This window comes from Meriones unguiculatus, chromosome 9 (assembly GCF_030254825.1).
Source record: "Meriones unguiculatus strain TT.TT164.6M chromosome 9, Bangor_MerUng_6.1, whole genome shotgun sequence".
Taxonomy (NCBI): Eukaryota; Metazoa; Chordata; class Mammalia; order Rodentia; family Muridae; genus Meriones; species Meriones unguiculatus.
Genome location: NC_083357.1, coordinates 38,325,753 through 38,342,782, shown reverse-complemented (window position 1 = coordinate 38,342,782; position 17,030 = coordinate 38,325,753). Strand labels below are relative to the sequence as shown.

At 42.8% G+C, this 17,030-nt stretch overlaps 1 pseudogene; it reads right to left on the bottom strand.

Moving 5' to 3' along the window:
• Nucleotides 1-15,018: 15,018 nt before the first annotated feature.
• On the bottom strand, nucleotides 15,019-15,884 carry LOC110561668 (large ribosomal subunit protein uL15m-like; annotated as a pseudogene).
• Nucleotides 15,885-17,030: the final 1,146 nt, after the last annotated feature.

Here is a 17,030-nt window from a genome sequence, read left to right as displayed (position 1 = left end):
AACACAGACATTTACATTATGATTCATAGCAAAATTGCAGTAATAAAGTAGCAACAAAAATAATTTTATGGTTGGGGATCACCACAAGATGAGGAACTGTATTAAAGGGTCATAGCATTAGGAAGGTTTGATTTATGTGAAGCATTGATTTATTATCACATCAGGTATATATACTGTACACAGTTATGTGTGTCACACTTTTATAAGACTTTCTCAAGATACAAGGCTCACCAGTCTCAGCAAAAAGGTGAGCGATTTGTTATGCTAGCATATTATTTAGGCTATAACATCATCAGATCATAGGCAATTTATAAACTCTCTTATATTCTTATGGGATCACCAGAGTGTATGTGATCCCGATGCTTACTAAAGTGTCACTCTGTGGTGCATCACTGTAGTGAAGTAAATATGCCTTTCTCACATTGTTCCTTCCTCCATCATCTGCATGGGGAGGATTGAGTAGAAATCCACACCAGATAGAGGCTGAGTTACTGCAGAGTCCACTGAGCACTCTGGAGTGTATGTGACTGAGAAGTATATTTTTGTCTTCGTTGTCCTAAAATCTGGGAGATTATTTGTTGTGACAGCCATGCTAAAACAACACCGTACTGTGTATGTGATTTTGTTTTCTGTATTGTAAGTGCTTTCTGCATTCATTAAAAGTATTTTCTAAATATTGGGTTTAAATCCACAAACAGGAGTGAGTACCTGGTGTGGAAAACATATAACAAAAAATTAATTTTCCTATCTTTGGTCATTGTTGTACTATGGTACACTACTTCACTATGCAGAAACCATTTTTAGGTCAAGAAATTTATTATTTTTATTATTAGTATAAATTTATTATTATTATTTTTGTTTGCATATTCTATTTCTTTCTGAGTTCAGTACATCATAACTATCATATTTTATCTTTACTTTTTCATCTCTTTGCCTTTTTCCTATACAATATCCTAAGGTAGGTTAAGACAAATGCTTGCCACATTACATATTTAAATTTCTAGTGTCAATTCTCTACTGAGTTTCTTGTGCAGATTTCAATTCTACCTCTTGGTCTTCGGATTAGCCAGTGTTCATTATCATTTCAGCAATCACATTTTCATGTCTCTACATTTTTTTTCCTTATAGGGTTTTATCTCTCTATCACAAATAATGCCCCCCTGTATTTATTCATTTAACAGCTTCCAAGTCTCATTGCTTCTACTGTCCATTACTTGTAAGGTGACATAATACACACTTTAAGTTCTTTGAAAAGTTAACAAGTAGCCAAGTGCACACCTGTAATGTTATCACCAACTAGACCAAAAGGGCTTTTGAAAGGCAGAGTAAAACCTAGTTTGTTTCTTGTTTTTGGTTTTTGCTTTTCTTTGTTTAAAAAAGGTAATGGGGCTTTTCTCACACTTTAAATGCAACTAAGAGTGTCTTTAGCTAATGAGCAAGAGTTTAAAAAAGCTTGTAACAATATTAGTATTTTTACATAAATACTAATACTCTCCAAAATTATATAATCTCATGGAGAAGAGTAGTATTTATATAAAAATGCCGTGCACACAACTGATGTTATATGAAAGAAGTTTATTGGATGGAGATGGAGAGAGAGAGAAAGGGAAGGAGAGAGAGAGAAAGAGAGAGAGGGAAAGGCATGGTGGGGAGAAAGGGGTGCCCCAACAGTGAGAAGAGAGAGAGCTGGAGAGGGGGAGAGATCAAGAGCAAGAGAGTAAGAAAGAGGGGGGGAGTGGTGGACCAGTTACTATGTACCTGGCCCAGATGATGTCATAGGATGCAGGTACTGACTCAGGATAGTGTCAGGACCTTAAAGGTCTCTAAGGGAAAGCCAGTTGAATTGCCTGCACAACCTAACATTCCTCCCTTTTTGTTTAATTAAAAAAATGAGGAGCGAAATAAGGCCAAGATGGCGGCGCCGGGAGAGCACCGCGTTTGAGAAGCAGGACAGCACTCGCCATGCAGAGACCAGGAGACTGAACTCTGGGCCCTGAAACTACATCAATCGTGTTTCCCAGGTGAGGGGAGGCTCCCACGGCGTGGGAATCGGTCGGGTCCACTCACGGCTACCCAGCCAGAACCCGGAAGAAATCCCGGGTAACGTGGGCTTTGTGTCTCCGGGCTGGAGCCGCAAGCGTCCGTGTCCCAATCACTTTCCCAGGCTGATCCGTGAGCACGAGGGTGCCTGAGGCTGGGAGTCCCAGCCGCGGGGGGGACCCCACTGGGAAGCAAAGTTGCCAGACTGATCACGGGTCACCCAGTCTATCCCTGGAAGGTCGCTAGGACGGCGGGTACCCACCGCCAATACAACTGAGCTCCTGCCGGGCAGAGAGCTGCGTGCTCAGCTCAGCAGTACAGACAAGCTGTGCGCCCCAGTACAACAGGGACTGGGAACCCCTGTCCAGAGAGGACCCCACAGGGAAGGAAGAAACCGTGCTGCTGGGGTCACCTAGGGAAAGTCTAGCAGCCTGCAGATCGCAGACAGGTGAGTACGCCCAGCCATCACAGATCTGGGCCCAAACAGGGAGCACAGAGTGATCGGAAACTCAGCTTCCGCAGACTAGCAGGCGGGCGCACGCTCCACCAGCCCAGAGGCCTGCATTGTACCAAATACACCTTACAGGCAGAACTGTGCGCCCCAAGACACCAGAGCAGTACTCACCCGCCACAAATTACCTCTTGGGTTCTGGGGCACAGAGCCCCAACCTCAGACCTACAAAAGACCGGGAACCCTGAGATCAACCCCCCAGATACTGCTCCAAGGGGCAACCAGTTATCCCTAACAAAACCGACCAAACCACGGGACACACAGGTTACAGCAGTTGATCACTAAATTTACAGCAAGAAACCCAGAAGGAGGGCAACTGTCTCCAGGACTTCTCCCAGTGAGAGGAGAGCCCTCTCGACTAATCAGGACCACAGTTACTACCTAGGTCTCTATGCCTGAGGTGAGCTGTAGCAACTCCTGAAAAACACCGGACATCCAGTGACTATACCCAAAAAGCTGGAAAGGCTTCCTTCAGGAAAAACCATCTTCCTGCCAAAGGGATTCTCTCCACTACAAGAGCCCAGGAACAACCAGAAACTAAATTCAAACAACTAAGATAGCCCAATGGGTAGAGGACAGCGTAAAAGTCCAACCAACAAAAGCCAGAGCAATATGGCATCTCCAGAACCCAGTTATCCAGGGGCAAATAGCCCTAGACACCCCAGCATAAATGAAATTCAAGGAGATGACCTAACATCTATGCTCATGAAGAAGATAACAGAGGAAACAAATAAAATACGAAAAGAATTAGAGGAAGATAAAAACAAACAGATCATGGCTATCCGTAAAGAAATGGAGGAAATTAAAGACAAGGAGATTATGGCCATCCGTGAAGAAATACGGGAAGCTGCAGCCAAACAGTCTGTGGCCTTTAGAGAGGAAATGCTTAAATCACTGAATGAAATAAAAGAAACAGTGGATTGTTCAAACAAACAGCTGAAGGAATTGACGGAAAAACATGAAAATACAGTCAGACAGGGGAAGGAAACCAACAAAATAGCTCAAGACCTGAAGATAGAATTTGAAAAATTAAAAAAAACACAAATGGAAGAAATTGTGGAGAGAAAGAACTTAGGGAAGAAAGCAGGAACTACAGAGGTTAGCATAACCAATAGGATACAAGAAATGGAAGAAAGAATCTCAGGTGTGGAAGATACAATGGAAGAAATAGATGTATCTGTCAAAGAAAATGTTAAATCTAAAAAATTCCTGACACAGACCGTCCAAGAAATTCAAGACAACATAAAAAGACAAAACCTAAGAATAATAGGAATAGAGGAAAAAGAAGATTCCCTGCACCAAGGCCCAGAAAATATTTTCAACAAAATCATTGAAGAAAATTTCCCCAACTTAAAGGAGAGGCCAATAAGAATACAAGAGGCCTATAGAACACCCAATAAATTAGACCAGAAAAGAAAATCCTCCCGCCACATAATAATCAAAACCGTAAGTATACAGAACAAAGAAAAAATACTAAAAGCTGCAAGAGAAAAAGGCCAAGTAACATATAATGGCAAACCCATTAGAATCACACCTGACTTTTCAACAGAGACTATGAAAGCCAGAAGGGCCTGGACTGATATCATGCAGACCCTAAGAGAACACAGATGTCAGCCCAGCCTACTATACCCTGCCAAACCCTCAGTCCTCATAGACGGAGAAAACAAGATATTCAATGACAAAAACAAATTTCAACAATACCTACAAACAAATCCAGCATTACAGAAGACACTGGAAGGGAAAATACAACCCAAGAAAGCTAGCTACATTCAAGAAAACACAGAAAATAAATAACCCCACTACAGTAAATCAAAAAGCAACCAAGCACACAACCGTGTGACCACAGCCAACATCAAATTCAAAGGATCTAACAGCCACTGGTCATTAATCTCTCTCAATATCAATGGACTTAATTCTCCAATAAAAAGACACAGACTAACAGAATGGATGCGTAAACAAAACCCAGCAATCTGTTGTATACAAGAAACACACCTAAGTCACAAAGATAGACATTACCTGAGGGTAAAGGGATGGAAGACGGCTTTTCAAGCAAATGGACGCAAGAAGCAAGCAGGAGTAGCCATTCTAATATCTGATAAAATAGTCTTTCAACCAAAATTAACCAAAAGAGATGGGGAAGGACACTTCATACTCATCAAGGGAAAATTCCACCAAGAAGACATCACAATCCTGAACATCTATGCCCCAAATACAAGGGCACCCACATTTGTGAAAGAAACATTGATAAAACTTAAACCACACATAGATCCCCACACACTAATAGTAGGAGACTTCAACACCCCACTCTCAACAAAGGACAGGTCAACTAAACAGAAATTAAACAAAGAAACGATATCTCTAACAGAGGTCATGAATCAAATGGACCTAACAGACATTTACAGAACCTTACACCCAAACACAAAAGAATTTACCTTCTTCTCAGCACCTCATGGAACCTTCTCCAAAATAGACCACATAGTTGGTCACAAAGCAAGCCTCAACAGGTACAAGAAGATTGAAATAATCCCTTGTATCCTGTCTGATCACCATGGAATAAAGCTGGACCTCAGTAACAACAAAAATAGCAAAAAGCCTACACATACATGGAAAGTGAACAACTTGCTACTAAAAGACAGCTGGGTCAGGGAAGAAATAAAGAAAGAAATTAAAATCTTCCTAGAACTCAATGAAAATGAAGACACAACATACCCAAACTTGTGGGACACAATGAAAGCAGTGCTAAGAGGAAAGTTCATAGCACTAAGTGCCTTCAAGAAGAAATTTGAGACAGCGCATTCAAGCAACTTAATGGCTCACTTAAAAACCCTAGAAAAAGAAGAAGCAGACACACCAAGAAGGAGCAGACGGCTGGAAATAATCAAACTCAGGGCTGAAATCAATCAATTAGAAACAAATAAAACAATTCAAAGAATCAATGAAACCAAGAGCTGGTTCTTTGAGAAAATCAACAAGATAGACAAACCCTTAGCCAAGCTAACTAAAAGGCAGCGAGACACCATCCAAATCAACAAAATCAGAAATGAAAAGGGGGACATAACTACAGACACTGAGGAAATCCAAGCAATCATTAGGACTTAGTTCAAAAGTCTATATGCAACAAAATTTGAAAATTTAAATGAAATGGACAATTTTCTTGATCGATTCCACTTACCAAAGCTAAATCAGGACCAGGTAAATCAATTAAATAGTCCTATATCTCCCAAGGAAATAGAAGCAGTCATCGAAAGTCTCCCATCCAAAAGAAGCCCAGGACCTGATGGTTTCAGCGCAGAATTCTACCAAACATTCAAAAAAGAGCTAACTCCAGTTCTCTTCAAACTATTCCACAAAATCGAAACAGAAGCAACATTACCAAACTCATTCTATGAAGCCGCAGTCACCTTAGTACCTAAACCTCACAGAGACCCAACAAAAAAAGAGAACTTCAGGCCAATCTCCCTTATGAACATTGATGCAAAAATTCTCAACAAAATACTCGCAAACCGAATACAAGAACACATCAAAGATATCATCCACCATGACCAAGTAGGCTTCATCCCAGGTATGCAGGGGTGGTTCAATATACGGAAATACATCAATGTGATCCACCATATTAACAAACTGAAAGAAAAAAAAAACACATGATAATCTCCCTAGATGCTGAAAAAGCCTTTGACAAAATCCAACATCCATTCATGTTCAAAGTATTGGAGAGATCAGGGATACAAGACACATATCTAAACATAGCAAAGGCGATATACAGCAAACCTATAGCCAACATCAAACTGAATGGAGAGAAACTTAAAGCAATCCCACTGAAATCAGGGACAAGACAAGGCTGCCCACTCTCTCCATATCTCTTCAACATAGTGCTGGAAGTCCTTGCTAGAGCAATAAGACAGTTGAAGGAGATCAAGGGGATACAAATTGGAAAGGAAGAAGTCAAATTATCACTATTTGCAGATGATATGATAGTATACGTGAGTGACCCCAAAAACTCTACCAGGGAACTCCTACAGCTGATAAACACCTTCAGCAAAGTGGCCGGATACAAAATTAACTCTAAAAAATCAGTAGCCCTCCTATATACAAAAGACAAAAGGGCTGAGAAAGAAATTAGGGAAACAACACCCTTCACAATAGCCACAAATGACATAAGGTACCTCGGAGTAACCCTAACCAAGGAAGTCAAAGACTTGTATGAAAAAAATTTCAAGTCTCTGAAGAAAGAATTAGAAGAAGATATCAGAAGATGGAAAGATCTCCCATGTTCATGGCTTGACAGGATTAACATAGTAAAAATGGCCATTTTACCAAAAGCAATCTACAGATTCAATGCAATTCCCATCAAATTACCAACACAATTCTTTACAGACCTGGAAAGAAAAATTCTCAACTTCATATGGAATAACAAGAAACCCAGAATTGCTAAAACAATCCTCTACAATAAAAGATCTTCTGGAGGTATCTCCATCCCTGATCTTAAGTTGTACTATAGAGCAACAGTTTTCAAAACTGCATGTTACTGGCATAATAACAGAATAGTGGATCAATGGCACCGAACAGAGGACCCAGACCTGATCTTTGACAAAGGCGCCAAAACCATACAATGGAAAAAAGATAGCATCTTCAACAAATGGTGCTGGTCCAACTGGATGTCTACATGTAGAAAAATGAAAATAGATCCATACTTATCACCCTGCACAAAACTGAAGTCCAAGTGGATCAAAGACCTCAACATAAAACCTGACACATTAAATCGGCTAGAAAAAAAAGTGGGGAATACCCTAGAACACATTGGTACAGGAGAAAACTTCCTGAACAGAACACCAACAGCACAGGCTCTAAGAGCAACAATCAATAAATGGGACCTCATGAAACTGAAAAGCTTCTGCAAAGCAAAGGAGACCATCACCAAAACAAAGCGACTGCCTACAGATTGGGAAAGAAACTTCACCAACCCTTTATCTGACAGAGGACTCATATCCAGTATATATAAAGAACTAAAGAAGCTGAAAAGCAGCAAACCAAGTAATCCACTTAAAAAATGGGGAACAGAGCTAAACAGAGAATTCTCTGTAGAGGAATACCGAATGGCAGAGAAGCACTTAAAGAAATGCTCAACCTCACTAGCCATTAGGGAAATGCAAATCAAAACAACCCTGAGATTTCACCTTACACCCATGAGAATGGCCAAGATCAAAAACTCAAGCGACAACACATGCTGGAGAGGTTGTGGAGAAAGGGGAACCCTTCTCCACTGCTGGTGGGAATGTAAACTTGTACAACCACTCTGGAAAGCAATCTGGCGCTTTCTCAGACAACTAGGAATAGTGCTTCCCCATGATCCAGCCATACCACTCCTAGGCATATATCCAAAAGAGGCTCAAGTACACAAAAAGGACATTTGCTCAACCATGTTTGTAGCAGCTTTATTTGTAATAGCCAGAAGCTGGAAACAGCCCAGATGCCCCTCAACTGAAGAATGGATGCAGAAATTGTGGTACATCTACACAATGGAATATTACTCAGCAACGAAAAATAAGGAAATCATGAAATTTGCAGGTAAATGGTGGGATCTGGAAAGGATCATCCTGAGTGAGTTATCCCAGAAGCAAAAAGACACACATGGTATATATTCACTCATATAGACATACAACATAGGACAAACCCACTGTAACCTGTGCATCTAAAGAAACTAAGCAAGAGAGAGGACCCTAACTAAAATGTCCAATTCCCCATCCGGAAAGGCAAAGAGGATGGACATCAGAAGAAGAAGAAAACAGGAAACAACCTAGGAACCTACCACAGAGGGCCTCTGAAAGCCTCTGCCCTACAGACTATCAAAGCAGATGCTGAGCCTGATGGGCAAGTGTTGGGCAGAGTGAATGGAATTTTATGTAAGAACTGGGAAATAGTAAGAGCTGGAGAGGACAGGGTCTCCACAAGGAGAGCAACAGAACAAGAAAATTTGAACACAGGGAACTTCCCAGAGACTCATACTCCAACCAAGGTCTATTCTTGGAGATAACCCAGAACCCCTGCACAGATGTAGCCCAGGGCAGTTCAGAGTCCAATTGGGTTACATAGTAATGTGAAGAGGGACTGCCTCTGACATAATCTGATTGGCCTGCTCTTTGATCACCTCCCCCTGGGGGGGAGCAGCCTTAGCAGGCCATAGTAGAGGACAATGCAGCCACTTTTGATGTGAACTGATGGACTAAGATCAGAAAGGAGAGGAGAACCTCCCCTATCAGTGGACTTGGGGAGTGGCATGCATGCAGAGGGAGGAGGGAGGGTGGGATTGGGAGGAGAGGAGGGAGGGGTTTATAGGGGGATGCAGAATAAATAAAGTGTAATTGAGGAAAAATTTTAAAAAAAGGGGGGGGGGAAATAATTTAAGAACCTTAAATGACTTTCAAAAGTGGAACAAAACATGGAGTTAGTCAATTTACATGGAACATGTCTCGCCCCTGGGGGCAATGGTCTCCTGAACCTACTCAGACCTCGGACAGCACCACTGCTAGTTGTAGAACTGATGCAAGATGTTCCAACGAGGGGATTAAGGCTTCCCATAATATTTCCTATAAGCCCACACCTGTTTGTTTATATCCCCCATTTTTATTCATTATTAGCCAGATAGAGCCAAGTAATTGTGGTGATGATACTTGCTTTTTTGCCCAATGCTGGAATGCTAGTGAATTTAGGTATGCCCTGGTTACTCGCATGCCTCGCTGGGTGCCTGTGCCCATTGATGCCCCTCACGCTATGACTCTCTTCAGACAGAAAAGGGATCTTGGAACTACAGCCGCCACTGTTACTGCCATCTCTTTGGCGGCTGTTGGAGCTACCACCATGGCATTAGCCATGAGTCATACTGTGCAGACTGCTCAGACCCTGAATAATCTTTTAGCCAATGTAGCTCATGCCTTAGATGTACAAAAAGGAATTAATGCTCAACTAAAAGGAGGCTTGATGGTGTTCAATCAGAGGATTGACCTCGTGCAGGAGCAAATTGATACCCTATGGCAAATGGCTCAACCGGGCTGTCAATGAAAGTATGCTGGACTTTGTGTCACTAGCATACAACATGAGAATTTTTCCTGTGCTGCAAATCTGTCTAAACAATTGTCTAGCTATATTTTAGGTAATTGGACTGGAGAATTCGATACTACGATGGAGCAGCTGAGAGTGGCCATTATCACAGTAAATTCTACCAGAGTGGACGCAGGACTAGCCACAGGATTATCACCATGGATTGCTGCAGCCATGAATCATCTGAAGGAATGGGCGGGCATGGGAGCGTAAGCAGGCCTTCTGGTGTTGGTCTCCTTGATTTGCCTGTGGTGTATATGCAAGATTAGAGTCTCACAACAGCGTAATGCAGCCATGATCATTCAGGCCTTTACAGCCATTGAAGCAGGACAGTCTCCCCAAGCATGGTTGGCTACCATAAAATGCTAAAATGTTATGCTCAGGATGCGAGGCTAAGCACTGCACTCAGGGTCAGCCGCTTTCGACCCAGAGAAGAGCATGTCTGATTGCATGTGGGTTGATGCCCCAGGTCCCGCCTCTGAGAAAAAGGTATCGGACGGGTCTGATGCTCTTTGGGTGGATGACACCTAAATGAACATCGGTACAAAGTCCCAATTTATTTCTAATATCAGAGATCAGACCTCTACTCTTGCCTGATGCGTCTAAAACAAAAAGGGGGAACTGTAGAGAGCTGCATAATGCCACGCCTTAAAGATGGAGCTGGTTTTTGCCTTCCACCTTCCCGATGGTGAGTGCTCTCTGTCACAAACAACTCCACATTTGGCTAAGGCTGAGGATCTGGCTTGCTTCCATGTATGTGGACCTATCTGCATTGCCCACGTGGCACGCTGTGGTTGGCTACCCAGAGGCTATTTAAGCTGTGGGCTGGCTTTCCCCAGGGTCAGATGATTGTTCAAGGTTCCTGAATAAACTGCATTGAAAAAAAGAAAAAAAAAAGATGGAGCTGGTTTCCGCCTTCCACCTTCCCGATGGTGAGTGCTCTCTGTCACAAACAACTCCACATGTGGCTAAGGCCGAGGATTTGGCTTGCTTCCATGTATGTGGACCTATCTGCATTGCCCACATGGCATGCTGGGGTTGGCTACCCAGAGGCTATTTAAGCTGTGGGCTGGCTTTCCCTAGGGTCAGATGATTGTTCAAGGTTCCTGAATAAACTGCATTGAAAAAAAAAGAAATGTAGGCAAGTTTTTCTCTTTGAGGTCCAAATTGCCAAATTTTCCATTTTACTTTCTTAAGTGTAAATTTTCACTTTGTACAACCCTTTTTGACTTGAAATGTCAATATTCAATTCATATTGTTGGGGGGATGACACTGTAGAACGACAAAGTACCTTCAAGTCTCAGTTCTGTTCAAGTTTTCGCCTCTGTCCTAAAAGCTTAAACTAAAAAAGAAAGAAAAAAAAAAAGAGCAGGGAAGACACTCTTTCTACTGTTTTCAAATGCATCATATTTCTCCCCAGGTGATAAGCACAAAGTTGTCTACTTACCAGAGTGAGAGAACTGGGCACATTGGAAGTCAAGTGGGGACAAAGCATGAACCAATACTTCCATACCTAGAAGGAGGTTTCTAAGGACAGGTTCTATCTTTTAAAGTAATCTGCTTTCATATCCAGAACATGGCATGTTTTCAATAAAACAAATGTGCACACCAAATGCTCAACAGAATTCTAGAGCATTCCACAAGATCTTTTTCATAACTGTTTAATCCAGTTCCTGAAATGAAACTAACAAAATGAGACAGTTGAAGCCCTGGGAGGTGAGTAATATGGGACCTGACTAATTCCCACTGGCCACACTTAACAGGGTCTCTGCTTTTCTGTCTTGCATTCACTTCTAGGCACATGGAGAGCAGGGCAGTGTGCTGATTAGGGTGGGGACAGTCGTGACAGTGAGGTGCAGTACTAAAAGTCAAGCTGAAGAAACAAAGGGCTCTGGTCTCCAAAGAATCCTGTCAGAGAGGGCCAAAGGCAACAGAGAATAGCAGCTCTTGATTACACAGGCCAGAATCCTGAGTGAGGTAACACAGACCCAGAAAGACAAACATGGAATGTACTCACTTGTAAGTGGATATTAGCCATAAAGTTCAGGATAACCAGGCTACAATCCAAAGAAGCCAAGTAACAAGGAGGAGATGCTTACATCTCACGGAGAAGGGGAAAGAGATTAGACATCACGGGGTGGGGTGGAGGGAGGGGCCTAGAGTGGGGATGGGGATGGGAACAGGTGGGATAAGGTGAGGAGAGGATGGACTCAGAGAGTACTGGAGGAGACAATTGGATTAGGGGGCTTGGGTTGAGCTAGAAACCTAGGAATCTATAAGGGTGACCCTAGCTAAGACTCTTAGTGGTAGAGGATATAAAGAAACAGGCTATCTTCTGTAACCAGGCAAGATTTCCAAGAGATGGATTGTGACACCAAGCCAGGCACAAAACTTGTCACAATTTGTCCTGCCTACAAGATGTGTGGGGATAAAAGATGGAGCAAAATTTGAAGAAATGGCCAGCCATTAACTGGCCCAGTTTGAGACTCATGCCATGAGAGGGAGCCCACCCCTAACACAATAATATTCTGTTATGCTTGCAAACAGGAGCCTAGCATAACTGTCCTCTGAGAGGTTTCACCCAACAACTGGTGGAAACTGATGCAGAGACCCACAGGCAAACATAAAGTGGAACTTGTGGAATTCTGTGGAAAAGGAAAAGGAAGGATTGAAGCAGCCAGAGGGGTCAAGGACACCTGGGTCTATAGGACCTTATGGAGACTGAACCACCAACCAGAGAGCATGACTGAAATGGACCTAACCCTCTGCACATATGTAACAGCTGTGCAGCTGGGTCTTCATGTGAGACTCCTAAAGTGGAAGCAGGGGCTGCCTCTGACTACATTGCCTGCCTTTGAGTCCCTTTCCCCCTAACTGGGCTGCTTTGTCTAGCCTCAATAGGAGAAGAAGCCCCTAGTCTTACTGCAACTTGATATGCCAAGGCTGGCAAGCCTCCTATGGGAGGCTTTCCCTTTTCTGAGAAGAAGAGAGGAGGCATAGATGGGGGGGAGGGGGAAGAGGGAAAGACTGGAAGAAGCTGTGATTGGGGTGGAGAGTAAATAAATAACAATTAATTAAAAGAAAAAGAAAAAAAAAAAAACAGGCCAAGGAAAACCAGGCCAATCTATTTCTTGCAGACAGCATTTAGGGCTTGTAGGCATCATGTTAGTGACTACACAATAGTTGGTTGGTTCTCTTCAGGAAGCCTGGAGCCTTCAAGGGTGCAACCAAGGCTACCAGGACACCCAATGTTGTAGATAGGAAGCACCTCTCTGAGACACTGAGAGACCTTATGAAAATATTACTAAGTCACCCTGCTAAGAGACACGAGCCTGGTCAAGAAGGGAACATGGGTACAACATCAGCAAATCTAGTACGGAAGTCTACTCGACTACAGACAAGGGCCGTGGAGTGCTTAGGAAATAAAGGCTAAATGCCAAGCCTGGCAACCTTACAGCCCCAGCTCATTCCTAGACCTATAGAAAGGTGGGAAGAGAGAAAAGACCCCTCAAGGTTGTCCTCTGCACTCCATACAAGGGCTTTAGTCATGCACAGACATTCTTTCTTTCTATCTATCTATCTATCTATCTATCTATCTATCTATCTATCTATCTATCTATCTATCTACACAAACACACACCATGCACTATACACTCACACAATAATATTAAAGTTTAAATTTAAAAATATAGGAGAATAAGGAAAACACTAGGAAGCTGTTTAACAAATGGCTGAATTCAGATCAATACAGCATTTTTTTCATTTATGGGCTTACAATGGTTCTATTGGCGCTGCCCAGCAGTACCAGGCTGTAGCATGGCATGAAGAGGCAGCTTCCTAGGTCTTGATCTTTGCTACTTAGATTTCCAGTCTTACTGCAACTGTATTTGCCTTCAGATCTTAGATCAGAGCTGGGAGAGAAGAGGAAGATACTGAAGGCCATGTCACAATATGCTGTCTTCTTCTGCAGCTTCAGACAACTGATGTCATTGATCTGAAAATAGGATCACCCAGTGTCTGGGGACATGGGTGTCTGTCTGATCATGCCATGCCCAAATGTGGAGCCAGTATTTGACACTGATGCTGCCATTCTGTCTTAGCCATTGGAACCCAGCTACTTTGAAGCCACAAATATTTTGCTGCAGTTTGAAAGATAATTAAATTTTTACCTTAAGAAAAACTTAATAATGCAAAAATTGACATTTTTGCCCCATCTGTGAGGCCTGCCACCAAAGATGCCATGAGGGGTGCCAGTGCATAAGGCAACCAGAGGTTGGCAATAAGCCAGAGGCTAACTTGGACTACAGGCTGAAATACTAAAATTAAATTCAAATGCATTAGAATAAGGTTCCGATTAGTTCCAGTTTCCTCAAGCAACTAGTTACATAACCAAAAAATACAAATTCACCTGCTCTTCCTGGGGATGCACTATCAGTCTGAAAGGAAAAGAAGAGGGAAAGGAAAGAAAGAGGTAGAGGGAGAAAGAGAGAGGAGGTGAATTGGAAAAAGGGTGCTACATAAAGGAAAAACATGTTCCAGGATTACAGCTCTAAGCATTTTGTATCTTATGCATGATGCTAAAACAGGCATATCTTCTTAGCACGCAGTATACATGTGGGAAAGAACTGCATCTTTCTCCTTGTCTTTCCCTGAGGCTCATTTGGCTGTGATGTGGCAGGAAGGAAATGACCCCTTTTTGTCTCCCCCTCAAACTCTTTGAACACCCCTGTCATTGGTTCTCCTCTCTGTCCTTCCCTCCCTCCCAACAAGAGCCCTTTATTATGCAGACAAACCAGGCTCTTCTGATTCTTCCCACTGTGTCCATTTCTTCAGATGCTGCTGAGCAAAGGAAATTCTGGGACCCAATCTAGAAAACTGAATCCACCCTAGGAGTAGAAGCAGGAGAAGCTAAGATACTTGTGTCTCTATATTGTGCCAACTACTGCATTTAATAATTTTTTTTTAATTTAAATTGGGCTAGGCAGTTGTGGCACTCATCTTTAATCCCAGCAGAGGCAGGCAGATCTCAATGAGTTCGAAGTCAGCCTGGTCTACAGAGCTAGTTTTGGGACAAGCAGGGCTGCACATAGAAATGAGGTCTTGAAACCCACTCCCCCACCCTCAACCCCAAAAAGAAAGGTAATTTGAAGTAGTTTATTTTTTTAATCACCTTTCTAAAGACCACCACCGTTGAATTTTTGAGACATATACCTCAGCAGTTCAGTTCCTCTGTGCTGCTTTTGCTGCCTGAAAAGAGCAAAAAAGGTTTAACCACAGTGAAGGCTAGTATCAGCCCCGAGGATTTGAGACCCACAAGAAGCCATGTTTCAGCCCGTCTGACTCTCAACAAGTCTGCTTTACTGGAAGGGAGTTCAGGAGCTGCAATACTTGAGATTCTCATCTGTAGGTTTCAGAATTTTTTTATTTACCATATTCATCACTCAGCCAGGAGCAAGACCAGAGAAAATCTGCCTTGGATCCTTCCAAATTCTGAGCATTCTGAAGAGTTCATCTTTCATGAAGAATGTAGCCATACTTCAAGGCGAGTTCAAGTCTTGCTTCCAGAAACTTGGTAGGGTCAGCCAGGTAACCCTGGTTTTCTTCATCGGTGTAATAGGGCACCAGCGATTTAGGTGGGAGCATTCATTCTGGAATGGGTTATCCCCGCAGAAAGACTGGAACAGGCTTGCACAGAATTTCTAGACTTCTTGGGTGGTAGAAAGTTGTAGAAACAACATCGCCATTTTTTTTTCAATTGCAGCAATGGCTAATTCTGACACCAACTGCACCTCATCGTTAATTTTTACTTGAAAAGTATCAGCACCGTCTTCAACCAGCTGGACCCCATAATTCTTTTTAAGTGGTAGAATGGTCAGACCTCTCCCATTGACAAGCTGGGTTAAGTCAATAGTTGAGTTGGATCAACTCGCCCTAAATCAATGAGATACTGCAGTCTCCTAAGACTCAAAGGCTGATACTGGTGCCTTCTATGTCCTTCATTAAATCCATATTTTGAGATTCGTATGTAAAATGTAGTCAGCCTTCCCTTAAAGCCCAGCTGGAGCCAAGGTCCTCTCTGCCTCTCTTTTTCATGGCCTCTGCCACATTTCCCAACTCTTCTCTGATCTCTTGGACATCTTTCCTACTTTCTGGAGGTAGGATTGGGCTTCAGGTTGGCCAGGCTCACTTGTGGCAAGGACCGCAGCAGGTCCATGCTGGTCCCACAGCCGTGTGCCATGTGCCACCCATGACCCGTGATCTTTTTAAGGGTGCTTTGGGAGGCAGCGTCCATTTAATAAATTTTTTCCATATTACATTTTAATATAAACTTGAGTAGTGTGTTTTATTAAGAAAAAACAGTTTTTTCCCACATAGCCATTAAATAAATGTTAAATCAATAGTTTAAAATATGCATTTGCCTGAGCACCTGAGTGAACCCACACTGAACCCCAGTTACTAGCTTCCCAAGTGTACCACCATTGGGATTTAGGAGACAGAGGTAAACAATATAGTCCAAGAAGTCACACCACAAGGCAGGCTTCACATGAGAGGTTTATTGGGGCGGGGGGGGGCAATAAAGGCATTAGCAGCGTCTGGGGGGAAGTGGCAGGAAGGAGAGAGCAAGAGAGAGGGCAGGTTCTTATAAGATGACTCTGTGCATGTGCAAGAGGTAGATTTGTGCTTTGCAGCTGTCATAAAGCTGTGGCAATTCAGCATGAGTTCAAACACCGACACCTGGCTCCTGGAAGCCAGAAAAGATGTCAAGCTGGTGATGATGTGTTTTGCTATTGCCAGGTTCCTGGGGCTGGTGGTGGAGCTACCTGATTACTACTACCCATACATACCAAAAGTCTTGGGATGCAGCACTTTTCTGATCAAGAGTGGTAACAGTGCTAATGAAGGATACAAAGAAGAAGAGTTTGAGAGTCAATGTGAAACATGAGGGCTGAGAAAGGCTGGGGAAACTCATTAATGTCCCTAGAGTTCTGGGAAGCTCATGAGTAGGACTGGAATAGATGAGGAGTGCCTGCCCTAGGGAGAGGTCTAAATCATGCCACCTTCTCACTCTTCCTATCTCTGCCCTCTGCAGAGTATATTCTGCAGAATGTATATTCTGGTTTTAATATACACCCAAGGGTTCAAGGCAAAACCTTGATAGGAGCCTAAACCTTTATATATTAGACCTAGAACCTCTTAGAAACAAGCTGATAGTGTGTCTTTAGAACCCAAAGGGTGGTATAACTCTGTAATGGTTTGAATCTGAAATAGCACCCCACCCCCCACCCCAGGCTCATGTTTTACTTTCTTTGTTTCCAGTAATGGATATATTTTGGAAAGATCTGGAAACACTAAGAGGCGAGGCCTAGCTAGAGGGAATAGCTCA